Genomic DNA, 21,512 nt, shown 5'->3' with positions numbered 1-21,512 from the left:
CTTAATTATCCAATTAGCCTAATTAACTTCTCTAGTCAGGCCATATAAATAAATAAAACCTAGTAAGAAATTGGTCGAGCTCGGGAATCGAACCCCGGTCTTCGGAGTGCGAGACGAGCATGCTATCCACTCCGCCATGCCAGCTCGATGGTTTGGTATGAACAAAGGCACGTCTAGTGAATACGGTGTCTTCGCTCACTGCCATCCTCCTCCCTTCCCTTCACTTCCGGCGAGGTTTAGGTGTCCACCGAGATATGAGAGAGAAATACATTTCCTTTCCTCAAAAACCAATTTACCGACGAGCGAGGCGTAGAACCGAATGGGCGATGGCGTTCTATGGACTCCCTGGCAGCGTTGCAAGACGCTCTCGCGTTCCACTCTTAGAGGCGAAGCTTAACATCTTAACCACACATCAGTGACCACACTTTAGGTCAAAAAAGTGCACCCCCCCCCCTGAATTTTGAGGGGTGTCCACCGACGAGATATGTGAGACAGTTACTGCGTAATTTTCTTTCCTCAAATACAATTTTCATTTTCTTCATTACGGGCCATCTTCGTCTTTCTTCTTTCACGCCCACTTCCTCCCTTCCTCAACGGTGCGGTTCAGGTGTCCACCGAGATGACAGAGATTTACTGCGCCATTTCCTTTCCTCAAAAACCGTTGCGTTGAAACGGCAAGGCATCGCGCCGAATGGGTGGTGGCGTTCCGTGGACTCCCTGGCAGCGCTACAACACGCTGTCGCGTTCCACTCCTAAAGGCGGAGCTTCAGCTTAAGCTTAATTAGCAGTTAATTAGCATTCAGGTATTAATCAGTAATTAACCATTAATTAGTGATTTTTCATCATTTAGTAATTAGTACTCAATTACATGTGACGCCACCAGTGCTATAGAAGCACTGAAAGTGGTGCGGAAAACGCTTTCGCCTCTACGCACTTTAGACAGTCAAAGTGCCCCCTGAATTTTTCGATATTAGTGAAATTGTTGACTAGCTGCAACAGATTCCACCATGCAATCAGGCAAGATGTGTCACGATTATGCAAACAAGGTAGTGTTAATCACCTCGAACACCATGCAGTTTGTTCATTTATTTATCTCGATGTGTCAAACTGCACCCAGATTTTCTAGTAACTTTCTATTGACAGGAGTGAATACACAGAAGTAACAGTCTACCAACTTTGTATTAACAAAGATGCATAGAATGTAAAATTTTTTTTCTAGTAACTGTCTATTGACATGAGTACATACAAAGAAGTAACATCTACCAACGTTCTATGAACAATTGTTGATAGAATGTAAAAGTTAATACAAGGTTACTAGAGTCAATAGAATGTTAATACAAATTCTAAAGAAAGTTGATATCCATTTTTGTAAGGGCAGTATTGGCTGTAAGAGTATTGCCATACAGATATAAGTAGCAGTACTGGATTCAGAGTGGTGTGCTCCAGGGATTATGGGTCTTTGTTACAATGTTTTATGAAGACACTAATAATCTGTCGTGCATTTACTGAAATGGATGAGCCGGCGGGGTAGTATTGGCTGTAAGAGTATTGCCATACAGATATCAGTAGCAGTACTGGATTCAGAGTGGTGTGCTCCAGGGATTATGGGTCTTTGTTACAATGTTTTATGAAGACACTGTTATGTTTCTACCCCCCCCCCCCCTTAACTCTCTTTGTGTGTTCCCGTCACACCTGTGTCCACTCGGACCACGTGGGCCCGATCATGCAGCTACCGTGAACATTCATCGAGGTCGACAACCTCGCGACGACCATGGGAAGTTGGATGCTTGGAATGCCCCTCCGAGCCTCAGCGGATTAGTGTAGCAGGAATGTGAAAGGCCATTGTCAGCAGTAATCCCAGCGAAATTCCTTGAGCAGAGTGCAGCGGCGACGAAGGCAGGCGAGGCCCAGGAGCTATTGTCCGAGCAACCACCGTGAATGCGGAGGCGACCTGGCGGCGCCGGTCACGCTGGCGGATAATTGAAGAATTCTGTGTCCCCGACTCGCGTTCTGGGCAATCGGCGGGGAGGCAAGTTCATTCCCCTGCTGGAGGACTTCGGGAGATTCCTTTCCCGCAGTGCTGGATGAGTCAGCATTCTCCCCCTCTCATCGGCCCAGCTGTGGGAGAGTGGAAAAGCTCGCACCTGCCCAGCCGTGGGTGGTGACAAGAACGTCCCCTTCGGTCCATCCGATTGGACAGTGCTCGTCGACCATTATTCCCCAGCCAGGGATCTGGGGAAACCGAACGATATTTAACTCGGCCGTGAGTGTGGCCGAGAGAAGCCTGCTAGCTCCAGTCGACTACGGTTGACGAAGACGTTCCCCTTCCACTGAGAGCCATTCTCAGTCCCGCTCTATGTAAATAATGTAAATATGTGAATACAGTTTTTTTCCTTCTCTTCCCCTACTCCCCGTCTCCGGCCCACGTTCCTTCCTCCTTCGGCACTGCGGCGGTGCTCCTGGACCCGATGCCTGGTGGGACACGCTTCTAGCATCGACAAATATATCAACTGGTGGCAGCGGTGGGATCTGCTACCTTGAAATATATCAACTGGTTGGCAGCGGCGGGATCTTCCACGCTTGGTCCTGGCTTCAGCAGTGGTGAGCGCTTGACTTTCTTTAAGAATCTGCCAGGCTTGATAACTCTGGAAATTTATCACTACCTGTAGATTGTTTTTCTGCACGTGCTCGCTTAAGCATTTCACGTAGCAGCTTATTTTTGAAAGTCCTCGTTCGTGAATTGCCATGGATTTGAGCAAGCTAAAGAAGCCAGAGTTGATGTTGCTGTGTGAAAAGCTGGGTATTGAGGCCAGGAAGAGTCACAGAAAGCCGCAGCTGATTGAGGCTATTAAGGAATGTGGTGCTAAGGAGGGAGACAAAATTTTGGAGACCTGGGAAGTCATTCAGGAGGGAATCAGGAGCGCTAAGGAGGAGGCCGACAGGGTTGAAAAGGAACGCAAGGAGGAGGCCGACAGGATTGAAAAAGAACGCCTTTACCGCAAGGAAGCCGCTAAGAAGGAGGCTGACAGGATTGAAAATGAACGCAAGGAGAAGGCCGTCAGGGTTGAAAAAGAACGCCTTTACCGCAAGGAAGCCGCTAAGAAGGAGGCTGACAGGATAGAAAAAGAACGCCTTTACCGCAGGGAAGCCGCTAAGGAGGAGGCTGACAGGATAGAAAAAGAGCGCCTTTACCGCAAGGAAGCCGCTAAGGAGGAGGCTGACAGGATAGAAAAAGAACGCCTTCGTCTCAAGGAAGCCGATGAAAGGCAACTTGCTTTAATGCGTTTGGAGTTGCAAACTTTACTGGCGAAGCGCGCCGAGAGGAATTCGACAATAAATCAGGAGGTTTCGGCGCGAAGTGAAATTAAAATCGTGAATGAAAACTGCGTGTCTTTGCCCATTGCCCGCGTCGCAAACGAGAGCCCGCTCGGGGTGCGTCTGACCGAGGCAGCCATCTCCCAAAACCTGCCTAAGCAGCATCACTCGATTTCCTCAAATCGCTCGGATATGCTGCCCAAAGAAAAGGGCCTTTGTTTTGGAGATAACGCTGCGCAGGTCCTTACCACTTCGAAGGCTCGTGAATTCGCAGCGCCAGCAGAGCACGTAGTTGAAGAGGGCAAACCTTACAGCGACTGTGGAGCTCCAAGCCAGAGCGCGGCGTTAGCTGAAAAGCGCGATGCCGCACAGATTGTCCTTGCAACCCAGATAGGCGTAGGCGCAGCGCAAAAAGGTAGTCCTCCAGAAAGCAGTCGCGCGCTGAAAGTGACAACTGCAAGTTCTATTGTAAGCGAGGAATGCGTCTCAGCGCTTCCTCGAAACCATGATCAGTTCAACGATAACGGAACGCCAGCCGCTCGCGACCGAAAACTCGAAATTGAGTTATGCTCCAATGAAACCAGTGTGTCTTTGCCTATTGCCCGCGTCGCGATCGAGAGCCCGCTCGGGGTGCGTCTGACCGAGGCAGCCGTCTCCCAAAACCTGCCTAAGCAGCATCCCTCGATTTTCTCTAATCGCTTGGATATGCTGCCCCAAGAAAAAGGCCTTTGTTTTGGAGATAACGCTGCGCGGGTCCTCACCATTTCGAAGGCTCGTGAAGTCGCGGCGCCAGCAGAGCACGTGGTTGAAGAGGGCAAACCTCAACCTGTAAGCCCGAAGCCTGTAAATTCTCACGGTGATGAGCTAGAGCAATCTTTATTGCAAACTGTCGATGAGGCGAACGCCGGCGACTTTACCCGTGACGGCTCCGCGTTACCTAATGACGAGCCAGCCCAGGACTTACTCACTAGTAGCACAAGGGTAAAGAGTGCCGACAGTAGTGCAGGCTATAGTGAGTCTTCCGAATCGGGCGCAAGTGATGAGCTGGGGCTAGGTAAGGAATTGAATACGAATCTAGTGTTGCCCCACTCAGATGGCTTTCTCGAACTCCTTCGTGTGGACAGGGAAACGTTCGCCGCTGAGCAAGAGAAAGACCAAACCGTACAAAATTTGAGTCACCAAAGTGACATAGGTGTGTCACGGAGGAACATACCTTTCCAGCTCCGTTCTGGCCTGCTGTACCGCCAGTATAAGGATAGGAAAGGTATCAAACACGACCAACTTACTGCCCGCGTCGCGATCGAGAGCCCCCTCGAGCTGCGTCTGACCAAGGCAGCCGTCTCCCAAAACCTGCCTTTGCAGTATCCCTCGATTTTCTCAAATCGCTTGGATATGCTGCCCAAAGAAAAAGGCCTTTGTTTTGGAGATGATGCTGCGCAGGTCCTTACCATTTCGAAGGCTCCAGACTTCGCAGCGCCAGCAGAGCACGCGGGTGACGAGGGCAAACATGACCCAGTAAGCCTGATAAATTCTCACGGTGGTGAGCTAGAACAGGCAATTTTACAAACTGATCATGAGGCGAACGCCAGCGACTTTACCTGTAATGGTTCAGCGATTGCTAGTGACGCGCCACGCAAACCACCTGCGAAGGTTTCCACGGAGCGGCAGCGCACAGAGGTGGCCAAACGGGAAGAGTTAATTAAGGGGAAAGTGCGGCCCTTGTTGAATGCTCGACTGAAATCCAAACCGCGTAGCCGCCCCAATTTGGCGCCTCGGTGCTCAAGAGTTCGCACCCGCCCCGTGGGAACACAAGCCAAGAGAACGCAACGCGCGAACCCAATCCGAGAGAGACGGATACGCTGGCACGGCATTCGCACTCGTTCGCTCCCTTCTCGCATTCTGCTTTCTGAGCGTCAGCTAAACTTCAGAACCGCGAGACTTGGACGAAGAACAGTTAAGGGTCCCAAGCTGAAATTCCTAGCCTTGTGTCCTGTTGCACCTGCTAGAGCAGCTATCGGACCGCGGCCGCGCAGGGGGCGGCTGAAAAATAGGAAGCAGTAAATTCCTCTGATCGCAACGCTGTTTGCAGACGGATTCGAGGAATAATCCCGTCTTGAGTTGAATGCTTGTCTCTTTTGTTCATTTAACTCTCCTGTACAGAAATGCAAGCTGGAATTCCTAGCATTATGCAATGTCTCATCTGCTAAAGCAGCTGTCGGACCGCGGCCGCGCAAGGGGCGGATATGACGCATAATCTCATATTGAGTTTAATGCTTGTTTTTTGTTTTTTTTTGTTCATTTAACTCTGATACAAAAATGAGAGCGAAATTTTGGAGCTTGGCATTGCGGGACTCAGTTTACATGCGTTTCAGAAAATTGCGAGGTAATGACAACGCTGATGGCCTCAGCCGAAGCTCTCCCGTGTAATGCCCTTTCCTGACTCCCCAGACGTTAATCCGCTATGCAAATTTGTATTTTGTTTTTTTTTTGCTTTAGCGGGAATCATTTTTGTCTGTTTTGTATGTGTGTTCAGCAGCTCCACCTTCCCTTCGTGCTCTCACGGGCGGTGGCTTTCTGTGACATAAACCGTGCTACGGCACCCCCCCAAAATTTTAGAAAATTTTCCTCCCTTTTGGCTAAACAAGCTCTGTGTATTCTGGTTTGGTCAAACATGTCAACTTTCGGAGGAGGACGTAAATTTCACGCTACAGCTCATTTTCTCTAAGGAGATTTTGTTGACCGAAAACAGCTTGGCGGTTCTTGAAGTCAGTTTGGCGCTTTCTGCTTGTTGGGCTTTGGACTTTGCTGGTTGAGCTCGTTACAGCTGTCAACGAAGCAAGAAGAACCTTTGGGCCCAGCTGTGACCAAAGGCCGAACGGACACAACTCCAGGTCTCTGCGCGCAGCAGCGTTGGCTGCAACCACTACGAGACCTCTTCGGGCGGCGGACGTGCTGTTATGTTTCTACCCCCCCCCCCCCCCCTTAACTCTCTTTGTGTGTTCCCGTCACACCTGTGTCCACTCGGACCACGTGGGCCCGATCATGCAGCTACCGTGAACATTCATCGAGGTCGACAACCTCGCGACGACCATGGGAAGTTGGATGCTTGGAATGCCCCTCCGAGCCTCAGCGGATTAGTGTAGCAGGAATGTGAAAGGCCATTGTCAGCAGTAATCCCAGCGAAATTCCTTGAGCAGAGTGCAGCGGCGACGAAGGCAGGCGAGGCCCAGGAGCTATTGTCCGAGCAACCACCGTGAATGCGGAGGCGACCTGGCGGCGCCGGTCACGCTGGCGGATAATTGAAGAATTCTGTGTCCCCGACTCGCGTTCTGGGCAATCGGCGGGGAGGCAAGTTCATTCCCCTGCTGGAGGACTTCGGGAGATTCCTTTCCCGCAGTGCTGGATGAGTCAGCATTCTCCCCCTCTCATCGGCCCAGCTGTGGGAGAGTGGAAAAGCTCGCACCTGCCCAGCCGTGGGTGGTGACAAGAACGTCCCCTTCGGTCCATCCGATTGGACAGTGCTCGTCGACCATTATTCCCCAGCCAGGGATCTGGGGAAACCGAACGATATTTAACTCGGCCGTGAGTGTGGCCGAGAGAAGCCTGCTAGCTCCAGTCGACTACGGTTGACGAAGACGTTCCCCTTCCACTGAGAGCCATTCTCAGTCCCGCTCTATGTAAATAATGTAAATATGTGAATACAGTTTTTTTCCTTCTCTTCCCCTACTCCCCGTCTCCGGCCCACGTTCCTTCCTCCTTCGGCATTGCGGCGGTGCTCCTGGACCCGATGCCTGGTGGGACACGCTTCTAGCATCGACAAATATATCAACACTTATAATCTGTCGTGTATTTACTGAAATGGATGAGCCGGCGGGATAGCTCAGTGGCTATAACATGTTCGCCTAGTGACCTGAAAGATGCAGGTTCGATTCCGGCCTAGGCGGTCGCATTTCAATAGAGGCAAAATGCTAAAGGCCTGTGTACCCTGCACAGGTGGCCGAAATTATTCCGTAGCCTTTCACTTCAGCTTCTCGTAGCCTGTGTCGCCTTGGGTCTTTGAACCTCATAAAGATTGCCTTTCTAGAATGGCATAGCGAGGATATGCCTTGCATTGTAAAGCACATGTGTAGAGATGGAATGGGATTTTTTTTCACTTCTTTATATTATTCTTTGTCCTTTGTGCTGTACAAGTGAACATGCCTGGATGATTGACTGCAGACAACAGGCCGCAAGAATGCTTCTGAGGAAACTAGCCGGACTGTTACTTCCAACATTTATGTTACTGTGGTGCATTCTTATGGTGCATGTATTGCATATTCCCAGCCCGGATAGCTTGGAAATAAAGTAAATTTTTAAGTATATTGATTGTGTCATTTGTGGGCTCTGTCTTGCGACCTTTTTCAACGATTGTAGACTGTCTGTCTATAGGCAGTCTATAGATAATGGTCTACTAATAGTTTAGTAGACAGAGGTCTATAGACTGTCTATAGACAACGGTCTGTAGCACTGCCAGGCCACACACATATGGAATGTCTATAGACAGTCTATAGACATATGTCTACTCGACCAGTAGACTTTTGTCTGTAGACTGTCTATAGACAGTATTCTACAGGAAGTGTATGGCCATAAGTCTCTAGGTCGTCTATAGACAAGTGTCTATGGACGGTCTATAGATAACTCTATAGGAAATGTATGGCCACAAGTCTATATATCGTCTATAGACTGTTTATAGACCTGTGTCTATAGACTTCCTGTAGACTTACAGAATTTCAGTAGACATTTCTCTACAGACTGTCTATAGACAAAAGTCTACTAAAAGTGCATGGCCGTAAATCTATAGACAGTCTATAGACTTCATAGGCTAAAATCTATAGACAGTCTATGGACTGTCTAAAGAAAGTTTCATAAGGAAGTCCACAGATGCGCGCCGCTACAACCAGCTACACCGTCAAGTAAAGTATTAATTCGACGACCAAGTGTGGGTATGGACCCCTGTCCGTCGCCCAGGCTTGTCGGAAAAACTCCTATGCCGCTACTTCGGCCCCTACAGAATGATGGGTCGCATCACGGATGTGACATATGAAGTTCTGCCCGACGGTTCTGTGCACAGTGCGCGCCGTCAACCCCAGCCTGAAGTAGTGCACGTACTCCGCATGAAGCCCAATTTCACACACTGACAGCGCTTCCACAGTTGTTTTCGTTTTCTTTTTTCGCACAGGGTCGTTTGGTTCCCGTCCTTTCGCCCCTTCGTTTGTTTTGTGGCGTTCGAATTCCTTTTCGTTTTTTGTTATATTTTGGGGGGGGGGCGGAGGGAGAATAATGCCGCAGGAATAATAGCCCCAGGTAGCATCAGAAGGCAAGGAGGTGAAGGTTCGGTAACGCGTCCTGTGAGCTGCTTCTGGAAACGCTGCTGGTGAACGGTGTCTCGATCCTTGGTTCAGTGACAACATATGCAATGGCGGTGAGGTCAAGGCGAGCGACGGGGGAGGTTCGGTGGGCGAGCCACACAGGAGCCAGAAGACGCGTTGGGCAAAGGAGGCTCTGTGTCACATCGGTACGGGCGCGCAGCAGCTCCGGGAGGAGGAGCACGCGGGCGCTTAGCCGTGCCACGTGGCCTGGTAGCACGCAAGAGTGGCCGATGGGAAGATTATCGACGATCTGCCAAAAGATTTGAGCGTATCGCCGGTACTTGGGGAATGAAGGGACATGGCAGGAACGGGCGGTGGTGAACCAAAACGTAGAGGGCTGGTGGCGATTCTGGAGAAATTCAGCAGACCAGGGAATGGAAAAAGGCGCTCAGCATGACGTCACAGAAGCTAACAGTCACCGAAACCAAGGAGCATAGGGAATGTCTTTTTCATTTGTGATTTTTATGAATACGAGGTTAATAGAAGCAGAAGGCAGACTACAGAAAATTTTTACTACATTCGGAGCGAAAGCACGGATTTGTGCTACATGGAAGACGGTGAGCAGGCAATTACTCGGGACGGAGCAGATGGAAGGTGATGAAAACGACGCTCTCCAATGCGCAGCGCGAGTGTGCGGTGCAGTTTAACACGATACGTGTTGGCTACGTCGATAGCCCGCTGGTTTTGCTCAGCGGCCCTTAAAGGAGATCTGGTCGCGGAGCCGTGGTTTCGACTCCCACTCATGAACATTGATTCAGTTTCTTTTTTTTTTGCATAGTTTGACCTTTAAATCAGCTGAAGGCCAAATCTAGGCACTGGGCGATCCAAGCACGAGGTCCCGTAGTGAAGATTTCGCTTCAAAACAAAAACACATGCCGCCAGTGCGATCCAAATCCAAGACCACCAAATTTCGCGTACGGACTGTACCAACTGAGCCAGGGCGATGGCTTCTCCAATCTTCTGCTTTCGGGAGTGTTTGTGTGGAGTGTCACTGAAACTTGAGAGTATTCGCCAGAGTCACCTTTGTCTAGAGCGGCGGACGTATTACGTGCTGCATAACCGCGAGTGCCACGCGGGAACGTGATCGAACGGTGAGGCCCGAAGCTGTGTGAGAGCCATCTTATGCCAACTATGGCACCAAGACTGCCTGATTGGAGTCCCTCGATCAAATATTCAGCAGGCAATTCACTGAAATCAAGCAGCATAGGGGATACCTCTTTTGTATGTGGTTTTCTTGATTGGTGGATTAATAAAAACAGAAATCGGAGAGGATACTTACGCTCTTCCTTAGAGGGGCCATGACCGCCTATTTCCGCGCATACCCTGCATATTAACATTGACTCCCAACAGGTTAAATTACAATTGCCCCAAAGTTGAGCTGAGTCTGTGTACTCGATATTTTTTAAACGAATTTTTTTGTTTCTATTGCGAACTGCTTGCTGTTCTAGCAAACACTGATCACTGACATCACAAGGGCATACCCGCCCCGGGTGGTCTGCTGCACGATCTATGCTGCGTTGAGGTGCTTGCATGCACATCGTTTGACGACGGTCGCTCGACAATTTTGTAGCGAGAGCTACGCTACGCCAGCTCTTCGAGTCTTCAGCGTGGCCCCCCTTGAGCTCCGTGGTGGCGCCGTTGGTCACGTGGTTGCTCACGTGGCAGGGAGAAGCTGGTGGGGCTGGGGGCGCGTGCCGCGCGCCGGCGAAACCGAGCTGCAACAGTGGTATGCCCCTTGTAGAGTTGGAGGGGGGGAGTGGAGAGGGGGAGAGGTGTCGCAGCTGTACAAGTAGGCGGCTCGGCGGAGCCGCCGGGGAAAGATGGAGAGCAGAGGAGAGGGCGACCTGATCTCGGTGGCTCTACAAGAAGCCAGGGCTCAACGTTGAAACGAAACTAGGAGGAGGCGGCGAGCTGAGGAGAACGAAGAGGAGCGCGCAGTACGCCTTTATAAGTGGCGTGAGAACGACGCGGTACGGAAGGAGCGCCTAGCCGCCGATAGCGAAACCATTGCAGCTCTCGCGTCACTCCACGTTTGACCAGAGCTAAAGTACAGCCAATTCTTTGCTTAAATAAATAAAATGCATTATCCATGTTGTCTCTTCGGAAGCCTACAGCTGAGTACGCGAGCTTAGTAATCCCTGGGAAAGCGGAATTGCCCGTAGGGAAGCTAAAGTTTCACTACGGTTCCTCGTGCTTTGATCGCTCGGTGCCAAGTTTTAACCTTGAGCTGAGATAGACGTCAAACCATGAAAACGAGAAAAATTAAATCAATATTCATGACTGGGACCGCTTCATGACCGCTTCTTCATGAACAGATCTCCTTTAAGGGCTTCTCAGTGGGGACCACTAGGGTATCCGCACTTTTTGTGTCTTTATCGCTTCTTTTGACGGAATACAGCACATCACAAAAATATGTTCTGCGCCACACTCTCAAACATAAAGAGCGGTCATGTGTTTCACTCACGTGAGAATATCAAAACTGTTTCAAGGAACACAACTGTCAGATCAATTCGATAACTTCATCTCTAAAACATAGCTCCTTGTACACTTCACGCAGAATAAATATAGGTATTTGGAAGGGGCATGTACCCACTTTACACTTGCATGAAACAAAGGCGCTAATGCCCAGTTCCAATGCTAAGGCCCGCACATTTGTCGAGATTTCCAAGGCTATTGGTTACATGAAAAAATCTGCGAACAGCCAGTATCGCATGTTCTATGCTGCTGTGGTCGCTACAAAAACTTGCCACGTCGTCGGCATAAGTCGGTACTTTAATTTCACATGCTTCCAGTTCAAAACCACGAATACAGCTGTTATTTATTACCTTCGGGCAAAGTGACTTCTTTAGGTGCAGAGCGACAAGTAGCGGTGACAATGGGCAGCCTTGCCGCACGGACGCTCTAATGGCAAGTCATTCGCGACCTCTCGGTTAGCAACCAGATTCGTGGTACAGTTACTGTAAGCCATTTGAACCCCTTTTAAAATAGCTTCTTCAACACATACATGTTCGAGGATTTTAAAAAAGAATGTCATGAAATGCACGGTCAACGTGCTTCTCTACATTCGTCAGCGTCACAATACTCAACTATACTTTGAGTGACATGAACGTTCGTGAAGATGGTCTGCCCTTAAATTCCACATCTCTGGTGGGGGGCAAACAAGATGACCATGACTGACTGTGAACGTTTGGCTAATACTTTCATAAAAATTTTATAACCAACATTAGTAAGGGTTATCGGCTGATAACGAGCAACTTGCTTAAGCGTAGCCGGATTGTCAGCTTTCGCTGTAGGTACTGTATACGCACAGGAAAACGACGGTGCTAAAATACCCATTCTAAGTGACTCTGCATAAACACGTTGTTAAATCAGAGCAGTTTCGTGTTTGAGCGCCTTACAAAATTCCGCTGTTATCTCGTCAGGACCTGGTGATTTCCCTAAGAGGAGCTCATCAATAGCGTATTCTAATTTGTTTGTTGATAAGTCGGCAGACCGAATGTCAGTGTCTTCATTGGCCAGTCGGGATAGTAGACCTAAAATCCAGCCTGAAAGCACTGTACATCCGCCGATTTGCAAGCGAACAAGTCACGGTAATACTAACCAAAAGCCTCCCTTATCGCCTTCGGATCGTCCATCAGAGTACCTTTGTTTTCAATTTATACGACATCTTTCCTTCTAGCACATTTTTTTTCTGCCGTCAAATTCCGCCTACTGGGCATATCATCGGCTAGAAAGCGATCTGTTCGTCCACGAATTGCAGCTCCCTGAAACCTTGTCACATCGATAACCTCAAGCTTGGCTTTAACTTCACTGATAAGATCAGTGTACAGTCCCGTAACTCTATTTTCCTCTATATATAATTCTTTCCACATCTGTTTTAGGTTTTTTTGTTCAGCTTTTTCAGCGTGTTCGATTTCTACGGATCTTTCGATAGCCCTCGTTTTGACAACTTTAAATTCCTCCCACTTTTCTGCCCAACTTTTCTCATAACTAAACCAAACTTTTTCTAACACGTTCTTTGTTTCCAAAAAAAGTATCAGCCTTCATTAATTCTGCCTGGTAAGGTACCATACACGAAACAAAGGTAGAGAGTGTGAGCTAGACCGATTCTACGGTAGCGCAGTTCAAGCCGCGTTATAATGTGCGTGCTAGTCAAGCCCTGGGGACATCAGCGGGCTGTGTTCTGTTAATTATGAACTGTCTTGGTATCGAGGAACAAGCAGCGGTGTGTTGCGCGAGGGGAAGGTTTGTGCTCGGTGATAGGCTGTACGGGAAGGAAAATTTGACAGTTATCTGTGTGTATGCTCCTACAAAACCGCGTGAACGTCTTGTTTTTTTTTTCAGGAACTGTGTGCATACACCGAATGCAATAGACTTGTAATTCTTTTGAGGGATTTCAATTGTGTTCTCAGTGCAAATGACCGATCAGGCTCAGGGGTTACCGAAAGCGAAAGTGCTGTTTCCTTGAAAGAAAACAGTGAAAAATATTCACTTCAAGACGTAGCCCAGCTTGCAAAGGGTGGAATAAGGCGTCATTATACACAATTGCAAAGGTGGAGTCATGTTAGGCTAAGATAGAGCTTACGTTTCCATTAGGTTAGCGGCGATTCGCGATAACTACAACATAAATTTGATTACATTTAGCGATCACTGCTGTGTCATATTTACTATGCGAAAGAACGTGACACCTCAAGCGAAATTCAGCTGGGACTTTTGGAATCTCACTAGGCTATTGGCGCCGCCAACGCGCCTCATATCATACTGCACCACACACTCGCGCTGTGCATTGGAAAGCGTCGTCGTCATCAACTTCCATCTGCTCCGTCCAGCGACACTGCCTGCCCACCGTCACCTACTACGCAGCACAAATCCGCACTTTCGCTTCGATTCGAATGTAGTGAACATTCTCTATAGTTTTAATGAAAAAAATTGCGCATAACTCGTTCCCTGGGTCAGTGGACGCCTCAATCGCGCTTTGAGGTACGTGGGGTGGTGAGAGAGAGATGTGGGCTACATGCGTTAGCGCTGACAAGATTGTGGCACACAAGCGGTACTGCAGCAATAGGCTGCAGCGCAAATTGGGCGTTCAAACTCACAATCAACCATTAACTGCCACCTGCCACGGTGGTAGGGTGGACGCGCCGCCCATCTAGTTTCTGGAACGCATTCAACACTATAGAAGTTCAAGAGTACCAGGTTCAAGTGTAGAAACCGTTGAACCTGAGTTTAAGTACCATATGAAACGCCTTGGTCAATATAGGGTGCTTAAAAAATACAATAAATCATTTTTGCAACAAAAATGGCATGCTTATTCCTCTGGAAAATTTTATTTTCTCCATATTCGTGGAAATGCAGGTTAGCCAAGAGAAAGCGGGGCGATAGAAACTATTTCCGCTATTTAAGGGTGAATATAAGAATTTTTGTCAAATATGTGTATTCCTTGACTATGAATTCAAAAGTCCGTTTTAATTTAGGCTACCAATTACAGTTTCCGAATACATACAATTAAGGCGTTCTTAAAGTAAGCAGAGACATCTTCGGGTGGATGACTATCAAGAACATAGAATTTTTTTGTTTCAACATGTTCACAAAGCGTTTCATTTGTGCAATCGACCTATTAGTGATTTTCTTAGGTAGCTTGTACTTATTGAAATATAACTCGAAAATGTATTTACTAAGGTAATCGCTAATTGAGTCAACCTTAGACTTCAATACACAAGAATGATCGGGCAGGCCTTCGTAAAGGATAGACCTTTAGAACCTTCTCGACAATAGACCATATTGATACCATCAATCAGGTGAGCGAGAAATGGGCAGTATACAATCAACCCCTATATATAGCCGTCATTGATTACGAGAAAGCATTTGACTCAGCGGAAACCTTGGCTGTCATGTAGGCATTGCGGAATGATGGTGTAGAAGATTTGTGTGAAAATATTGGAAGATATTTATAACGACTGCACAGCTAACATATTCCTTTATAAAGTCAGCAATAAAATTGCAATAAGAAAAGGTGTCAGGCAGGGTGACACGATCTCGCCAATGCTATTCACCGCCTGTTTACACGAGGTATTCCGGGGCCTGAAGTGCGAACAGACGGGGATAATAGTTAATGGAGAATACCTAGGTAATCTGCGATTCGCTGATGACATCGCCTTGCTAAGTCACTCTGGACATGAGCTGCAAAGCATGATCAGTGAGTGAGACAGGAAGAGCAGAGTGGTGGCGCTAGAAATTAACATGCAGAAAACCAAAGTAATGTTCAACACTCTAGCAATGAACCAGCAGTTCGGAATTACTAGCGGGGTGCTGGAGGTAGTAAGGGAATATTTCTACTTAGGGCAGGCAGTCACCGCTGATCAGGATCATGAGAGGGAAATAACTAGAAGGATACGAACGGGCTGGAGCGCACATGGCAGGTTCTCTCAGATCATGAATGGCAGTTTACCAATATCTCTCAAGAGAAAAAGTATACCACAGCTGTTTCTTACTGGTACTCACCTATGGGGAAGAAGCGTGGAGACTAACAAGTAGGGCTAAGCTTAAGTTAGGGACAACGCAGCGAGCTATGGAAAGAAATATGATAGGTATGACGTTAAGAGATCGGAAGAGGGCGGAGTGGGTGAGGGAACAAACGCGGGTTAATGGCATCCTATTCGAAATAAAGAGGAATAAATGGGCTTGGGCGGGGCATGTAATGCGAAGGCAAGATGACCGCTGGTCATTAAGGATAATGGAGTGAATTCCAAGAGAAGGCAAACGTAGCAGGGGGCGGCAGAAAGTTAGGTGGGCGGATGAGATTAAGAAGTTTTCGGGGATACGGCAGTCGCGACTGGGTTTATTGGAGATACATGGGAGAGGTCTTTGCCCTGCAGTGGCATTGTCAGGCTGATGATGATTATTATGACTTATTTGAATTAAAGTTAATCTAGTACGGATATTTAAGACAACGTTTCTTAAAAAATAAGATTAAAAACTGTAAATAGTGAAATCGAGAACTGTTCTGCACTGCCCAACGTCTGAGGATTCAAGTATACCAAAGACAAAATCATTATACGGTCATTTTTTTATGAAACTCGCAGAAAGAAGTGAATGCTAAGAAAATGAACGTTTCACTTTCTTCTCCTGTATGCCTCGTTAACTGCTTCGTATTCTTTGGTCAGAGTGATGCGGCGTTGCAACGAACCAAAGTTCTGACTATTGATCTCTCCTCTTCATCAATATAACAAAGTGTTAGTATCCCGCCTTAGCGTAATCAGCGGAATTCGCGATGAGCAGAGACTATCAGAATCTTGATAGGTTCATGATGGTCTTAGACGAGGCATAAAAAAGCCGTAATTTATTTGTTTATACCAAATATTTCGCTATATTTTTCCGTCGCGAGGCAAACGAATACCGAAGGTTAGGAAAAAAATTGAGGAACTGAAACTTACGCCCAAATCTCTCAATTTATTTGCTGTGTCCCTCCTCAAAGCGCCAACAAACCTCCACCTTTTCACCAGGCCGCCTTACAAACATATACTTCGGTTTCAGTAATAGGGCATGAAGTAAACATCTGCCGGAAGGCGATTCGGAAATTATTTCTTGCTTTAGTGTGCTCTTGCCACTTATGACCACGCAGTTGAGTTCTAGGTATAGTGAAGCTCCTCTAAACTTTTCTCTAAGCAAACTTCTCCGGCCCTGCGCCATTTAATTCGGTAGACGTTTCAAGAACACCCTTTCTAGTTTTATTTCAGACCCAGAATATTACTGCACATGTCCCACATCTCTCAAAGTTCGATGCTACTGGAGCCAGGTGCCATTCATTTATAGAATGTGTATCATCATCTGCCTTGAGGCTCGGCTTCTCCGGTGTGAAACGGTTATCTTGCTGTGAACAATGCGAAATAAGTAGTACCAATGCGCTGTATCGCCAAGCTATCCTTGCTCTTCAAAAAATCGTCATCATCAGGACTATTATTACTATTTAGTCGGTTGTCGCAATACCGGCAGTTAAGCACAACACTTTCAGGTAACGTTCGACCGATTTTGAAAGCAAGCAAGCAAAAAAGTACTCACTTGATTCCGAAGTCATAGAAGATGTCAGTAACAGAACGGAGGTCAGGGCTAGGAGGATAGCACAGCAGATTCCCGCGAGGATGAAGTTGGCCGGGCGATTATTCCGACTGAAAGTGCGCGGAAAAATAAGGTTGTAGGCTGCAGGAGGGGACGGGTTTTCCCTAAAGTCTAATCGAGTGTCCGGGTGCGCAAATTCAATCATGTTTTTACGTGACCTGGAGCAGGATATCGGTGTTAGCTGCTCAGTGAGGGTAATACTATTGGGGCAGGTCAGCTGCACAGCAGGAGGCATCGAGCGAGGAGGGAGAGGGGGTCTGCACGCATCGAACTGCCCGTAAAAAGCTGCAGATTCGAAGGACAGCATGTTCAATCGTAGTGAAAGAAAAAAGCCCAAAAAACACAAAGCACGACATGCAACTTCATTTGCAATTTTATGGGCAAGGTTTACTGCCTCTAAGTTACAAATTTTAAAACGTATGTGATACACGTACAAACAACGGAACAAATCCACCTGCTTTCTTCTCGGCGCAACCACAAAACCCTAAACTAGTTTCTTTGCTCTTGCATCTCCATTTGATATAGAAACTTTTGCATAATTTTTTTGACAAAAGAGTGTAGTCGCATTGTGAAAATTCAAGCAAGGTGTTAATGTGAGTGATCTCGCAAGTTTTCCGGTGTTATCTTGGTCATGTATTCGCACACCCACCGGAGTGTTCGGTGTAGTAACATTGGCCGAAGGTTGCATATGCTAGAGCATTTCTTTCCTATGCACAAACAAACATTTGGGACAGGTTATCTCACACGCGCCTTGTTCAGTCTTGTTTTCTACAGTCCCTCGTGCACAAGCCCATTACTCTTCTCAGATTCTTGGAGATAGCTGCGGATTGGGCACCTTTTTAACCCATACTGAAAACAATCAATGCCAGAAATTATGCCCCAGCAGTAAAGGGTAAATAAAATATGCAATAAATATTAACACACAGAGCAGAGTAGTGGTACATTGCTTGGCTCATTTGATGGGGTACTAAGGCAGGATTTTGAAAGGTGAACATTATTTCGACTGCCTGACACACTGACGACGAAAGCAGGACGTAACTGCGAGACGCTGCGGTGTTGAATGTTCGGAATAATCTCGGCCGCTTTCTGGTAACAGGGCTACCTCATGAAATGCAAAGGTCACGCCTGAAGAGCCAGCTAGGGTACACGGCAGTGCAACCTAAATCCTAAAACTTCAGCCTAAAACTAAGCCTAAGCATGCCTTTGACATTTGTCCGTAGCCTAAATCTTTTCGAGACTTAATGGACCACTCTCGCCGCTACTGAACAGCCGTCGATGCGGTGACACGATTCTCTGCGGGCCAAAACAATTCTTCAGCTAGAAAAAAATGTGCAATTGCTGTTTATCTCAGCGTTCTTATTTAATTTATATTTTGCCCTTGAGTATGAAAACGAAGCAATAAATAAGAGAAACCTAAAGAGAACGCCCTTTGAAAATGTATTGGTCATAAGATTATATTAGTTCACGTTTTATGGCATCACATTCAAAGTACCTTGCAACTTTTTAAGCTTCGAAATGAACCGTCACGAAGTAATACGCTGCAGTACTAATTTACTAATAATGTAAAAAAATTGATTCTAAAACTGCGCGAACAGGAACGAAAAAAACAAGCAAACGTACAACACGATATATCCGTGTCCTGTTCGCGCTGCTTAAACTGAGTACGTAAGAAGTCGCCCAGATTTCTACTTTGTTATAAAATTTTTGTTGCTTTCCAGCGACGTTACATGCTGCCCCGTAACGTAATGTTTATATTATATATAAAAAACAAATTCATGCCGAATCTTCAGCTTCCCTAAACTTTCAACTTGAACTGGGTATTCCTGATATCATGCGGTTAAAATACTAAGGACCCGAAAAAAAAGTTGGCACTAGCTTAGCTCTGCAATGCCAGGATATACGTAGCATGAGCAAATGCCCCGCTACATATGTACCCCCACTCATACCTCTGCGCATGCGCACATTGAGAAGCGCTATCAAGTGGCTCCGGTGCAGCGTCAGACTTGGCTAATGCGGAACGGAGGGCGCACAGCTGGGCGCGCGCCGGCGCCAGTGCGTCTGCTGCGTCTATGACGTCACTCATCTAGAATGCCCAGACCGGCGATGCGCTCGCGGCGGCGGCAGCTTCGGTGCGCAGCTGTGCGCCGTGTGATGTCACTGCTCCTCGCGCATGCGCAGCGCGGCTCTCCAGGAGCCACGAGAAACTGCTCAACCTCCGCAAGTGTAGCTCACGCTACAAAATCGCGTCTATTACTAATGTTCTTTCCCAGAACTTTTTGCGGTGTTTTGTTGCAATTATCTTCTTGACAGAGTGCAGGTAATAAAAGGGCGAGAGGAGAGGAAAAAGATGGCCTGCCTAAGCAGCCTACTCAGAATTATCTGCATACATAACTGCGAACTTGCGAAGGAAAACGATGACAACGTATGCAATACAGTACTGGCGCCAACTTCCAACTGAGTTCATTTTGTGGAATAGGCCACTGATTTCCACACGAAGTATACACACAGCATTAAGCACAGGAAGACTGCAAACACTAGAACTGTTTTCAGAAATGAGTGAAGTCAATATAAACGCGGAGAAAAGTAGCGAACTTTGCCACCCACAAAAAACCGTAGCTCTATTCAAGCGATTATGTGACATTCTTTGCATGTAAATCAGAGGAACTTTACTGCACGACGGAATGTAAAAGCAGCAAATAATCTGAACAGTTCATCGTGCCGCCGTTTTATTTCACTCTTTTTCATCTTCATTCCTGGATTTGCCCTAGTTATGAAATGGCCTAGTTTTGCCGCAGTTTCGCCCCAGTTTCGCCCCACAGTTACGACTCCAGTTTCGACACAGTTCATGCCAATTTCGCACAGTTTTTCCCTTCCCCACCTTGGCCGAAGTTTGGCCCTAGTTTCGCCTAGTTTTGCCCTTCCCCAATTTTGCCCCAGCTTAGCCCAAGTTTGGCCCTAGTTTCGCCCAGTTTTGCCCTGCCCCAGTTTTGCCCCAGCTTGGCCCAAGCTTGACCCTAGTTTTGCCCAGTTTTGCCCGGGCAGCCTTTTTTCAGGCAATGGTTCAAGGGCTGCCTGCTGCAACACGGCGAACAGAGAGGCTCTTCGCTTCTACAGGTTCCACATAAATCTAATTTCTAATCTATAAATGACGGAAGCGGACAGGTACCGACAGCAAGAAGCATAGGGAATGGTTGCAAGTGTCGAGTTTTGGTTATACTACACATAAATACCCCGAAAGTAGAAGACTGGACAGACGTCACTGTAGCTCAGTTACTGGAGCAGCGGACGCGGAGTATGGATGCGGTGGCTTCGAATCCCACCGGCTAAAAGTTTTTTTTATTATGCTTTCTTGTCAATTATCTTTAAGCAATAAAATTATTACACTATTAATCTCAAATAAATTAGCACGACTAATTAAAAAAATTCCGTATCCTGCTTGGTTTCGGTGACTGTTCGATTACCTCATGTGCGCATTAAGGAGCGACTTATTCCTTCTACTTGTCTGCTTCCTAAACTTTTTCTTTTATAATTTTTCTATGTTGGTTGCAATGTGTAAGTTCTATAGTATGCGAGCACACACAAGAGCGGCTACAGCAATAAATTTCTGCGGTTGAAGCTGAAGCCGTGGTTGAATTGCTTAATTTATCTTATGAAACCTACCTTTTTCTTTGAAGTGGAGCTGAAGTTGAAGATCCGAGTTCAACATTACGGATCCGACGTTAAGGTCACCCGCATATACATAGGTTCATCTACTTAACTAATTAGGTTCTCTCTAATACTGTATGTAAATTTAATTTTTTGTCTTTCCCATAGCACTTATACTTATTTGTCATAATTCAGCTACACCTGGCAAAACGGCAAAAGCACTGAATAAATCGTAGGCATCAACCCGTTGAGAAAGATATATCTTTCTCGTTGAAAGAGACGGCTTCTTTCTAGCTGACAGCAAGCTTCCATCAAAGCATTTGGAATTTTTGCAATATGCGTGATTGTGGCTGCCGCAGCTGTTCTTTTACCAATGCCTTGCGATCTTTTCTTTGTGGTTGAAAGAGACGGCTTCTTTCTAGCAGACAGCAAGCTTCCATCAAAGCATTTGCAATTTTTGCAATATGGGTGATTGTGGCTGCCGCAGCTGTTCTTTTACCAATGCCTTGCGATCTTTTCTTTGTGGTTGAAAGAGACGGCTTCTTTCTAGCAGACAGCAAGCTTCCATCAAAGCATTTGCAATTTTTGCAATATTCGTGATTGTGGCTGCCGCAGCTGTTCTTTTACCAATGCCTTGTGATCTTTTCATTGCGGTTGAAAGAGACGGCTTCTTTCTAGCAGACAGCAAGCTTCCATCAAAGCATTTGCAATTTTTGCAATATGGGTGATTGTGGCTGCCGCAGCTGTTCTTTTACCAATGCCTTGTGATCTTTTCATTGTGGTTGAAAGAGACGGCTTCTTTCTAGCAGACAGCAAGCTTCCATCAAAGCATTTGCAATTTTTGCAATATGCGTGATTGTGGCTGCCGCAGCTGTTCTTTTACCAATGACTTGTGATCTTTTCTTTGAGGTTGAAAGAGACGGCTTCTTTCTAGCAGACAGCAAGCTTCCATCAAAGCATTTGCAATTTTTGCAATATGCGTGATTGTGGCTGCCGCAGCTGTTCTTTTACCAATGCCTTGTGATCTTT

The sequence above is a fragment of the Amblyomma mixtum genome, chromosome 8 (assembly GCF_055824585.1).
Source record: "Amblyomma mixtum isolate Tamu chromosome 8, ASM5582458v1, whole genome shotgun sequence".
NCBI lineage: Eukaryota > Metazoa > Arthropoda > Arachnida > Ixodida > Ixodidae > Amblyomma > Amblyomma mixtum.
This window is presented reverse-complemented; position numbering follows the sequence as displayed.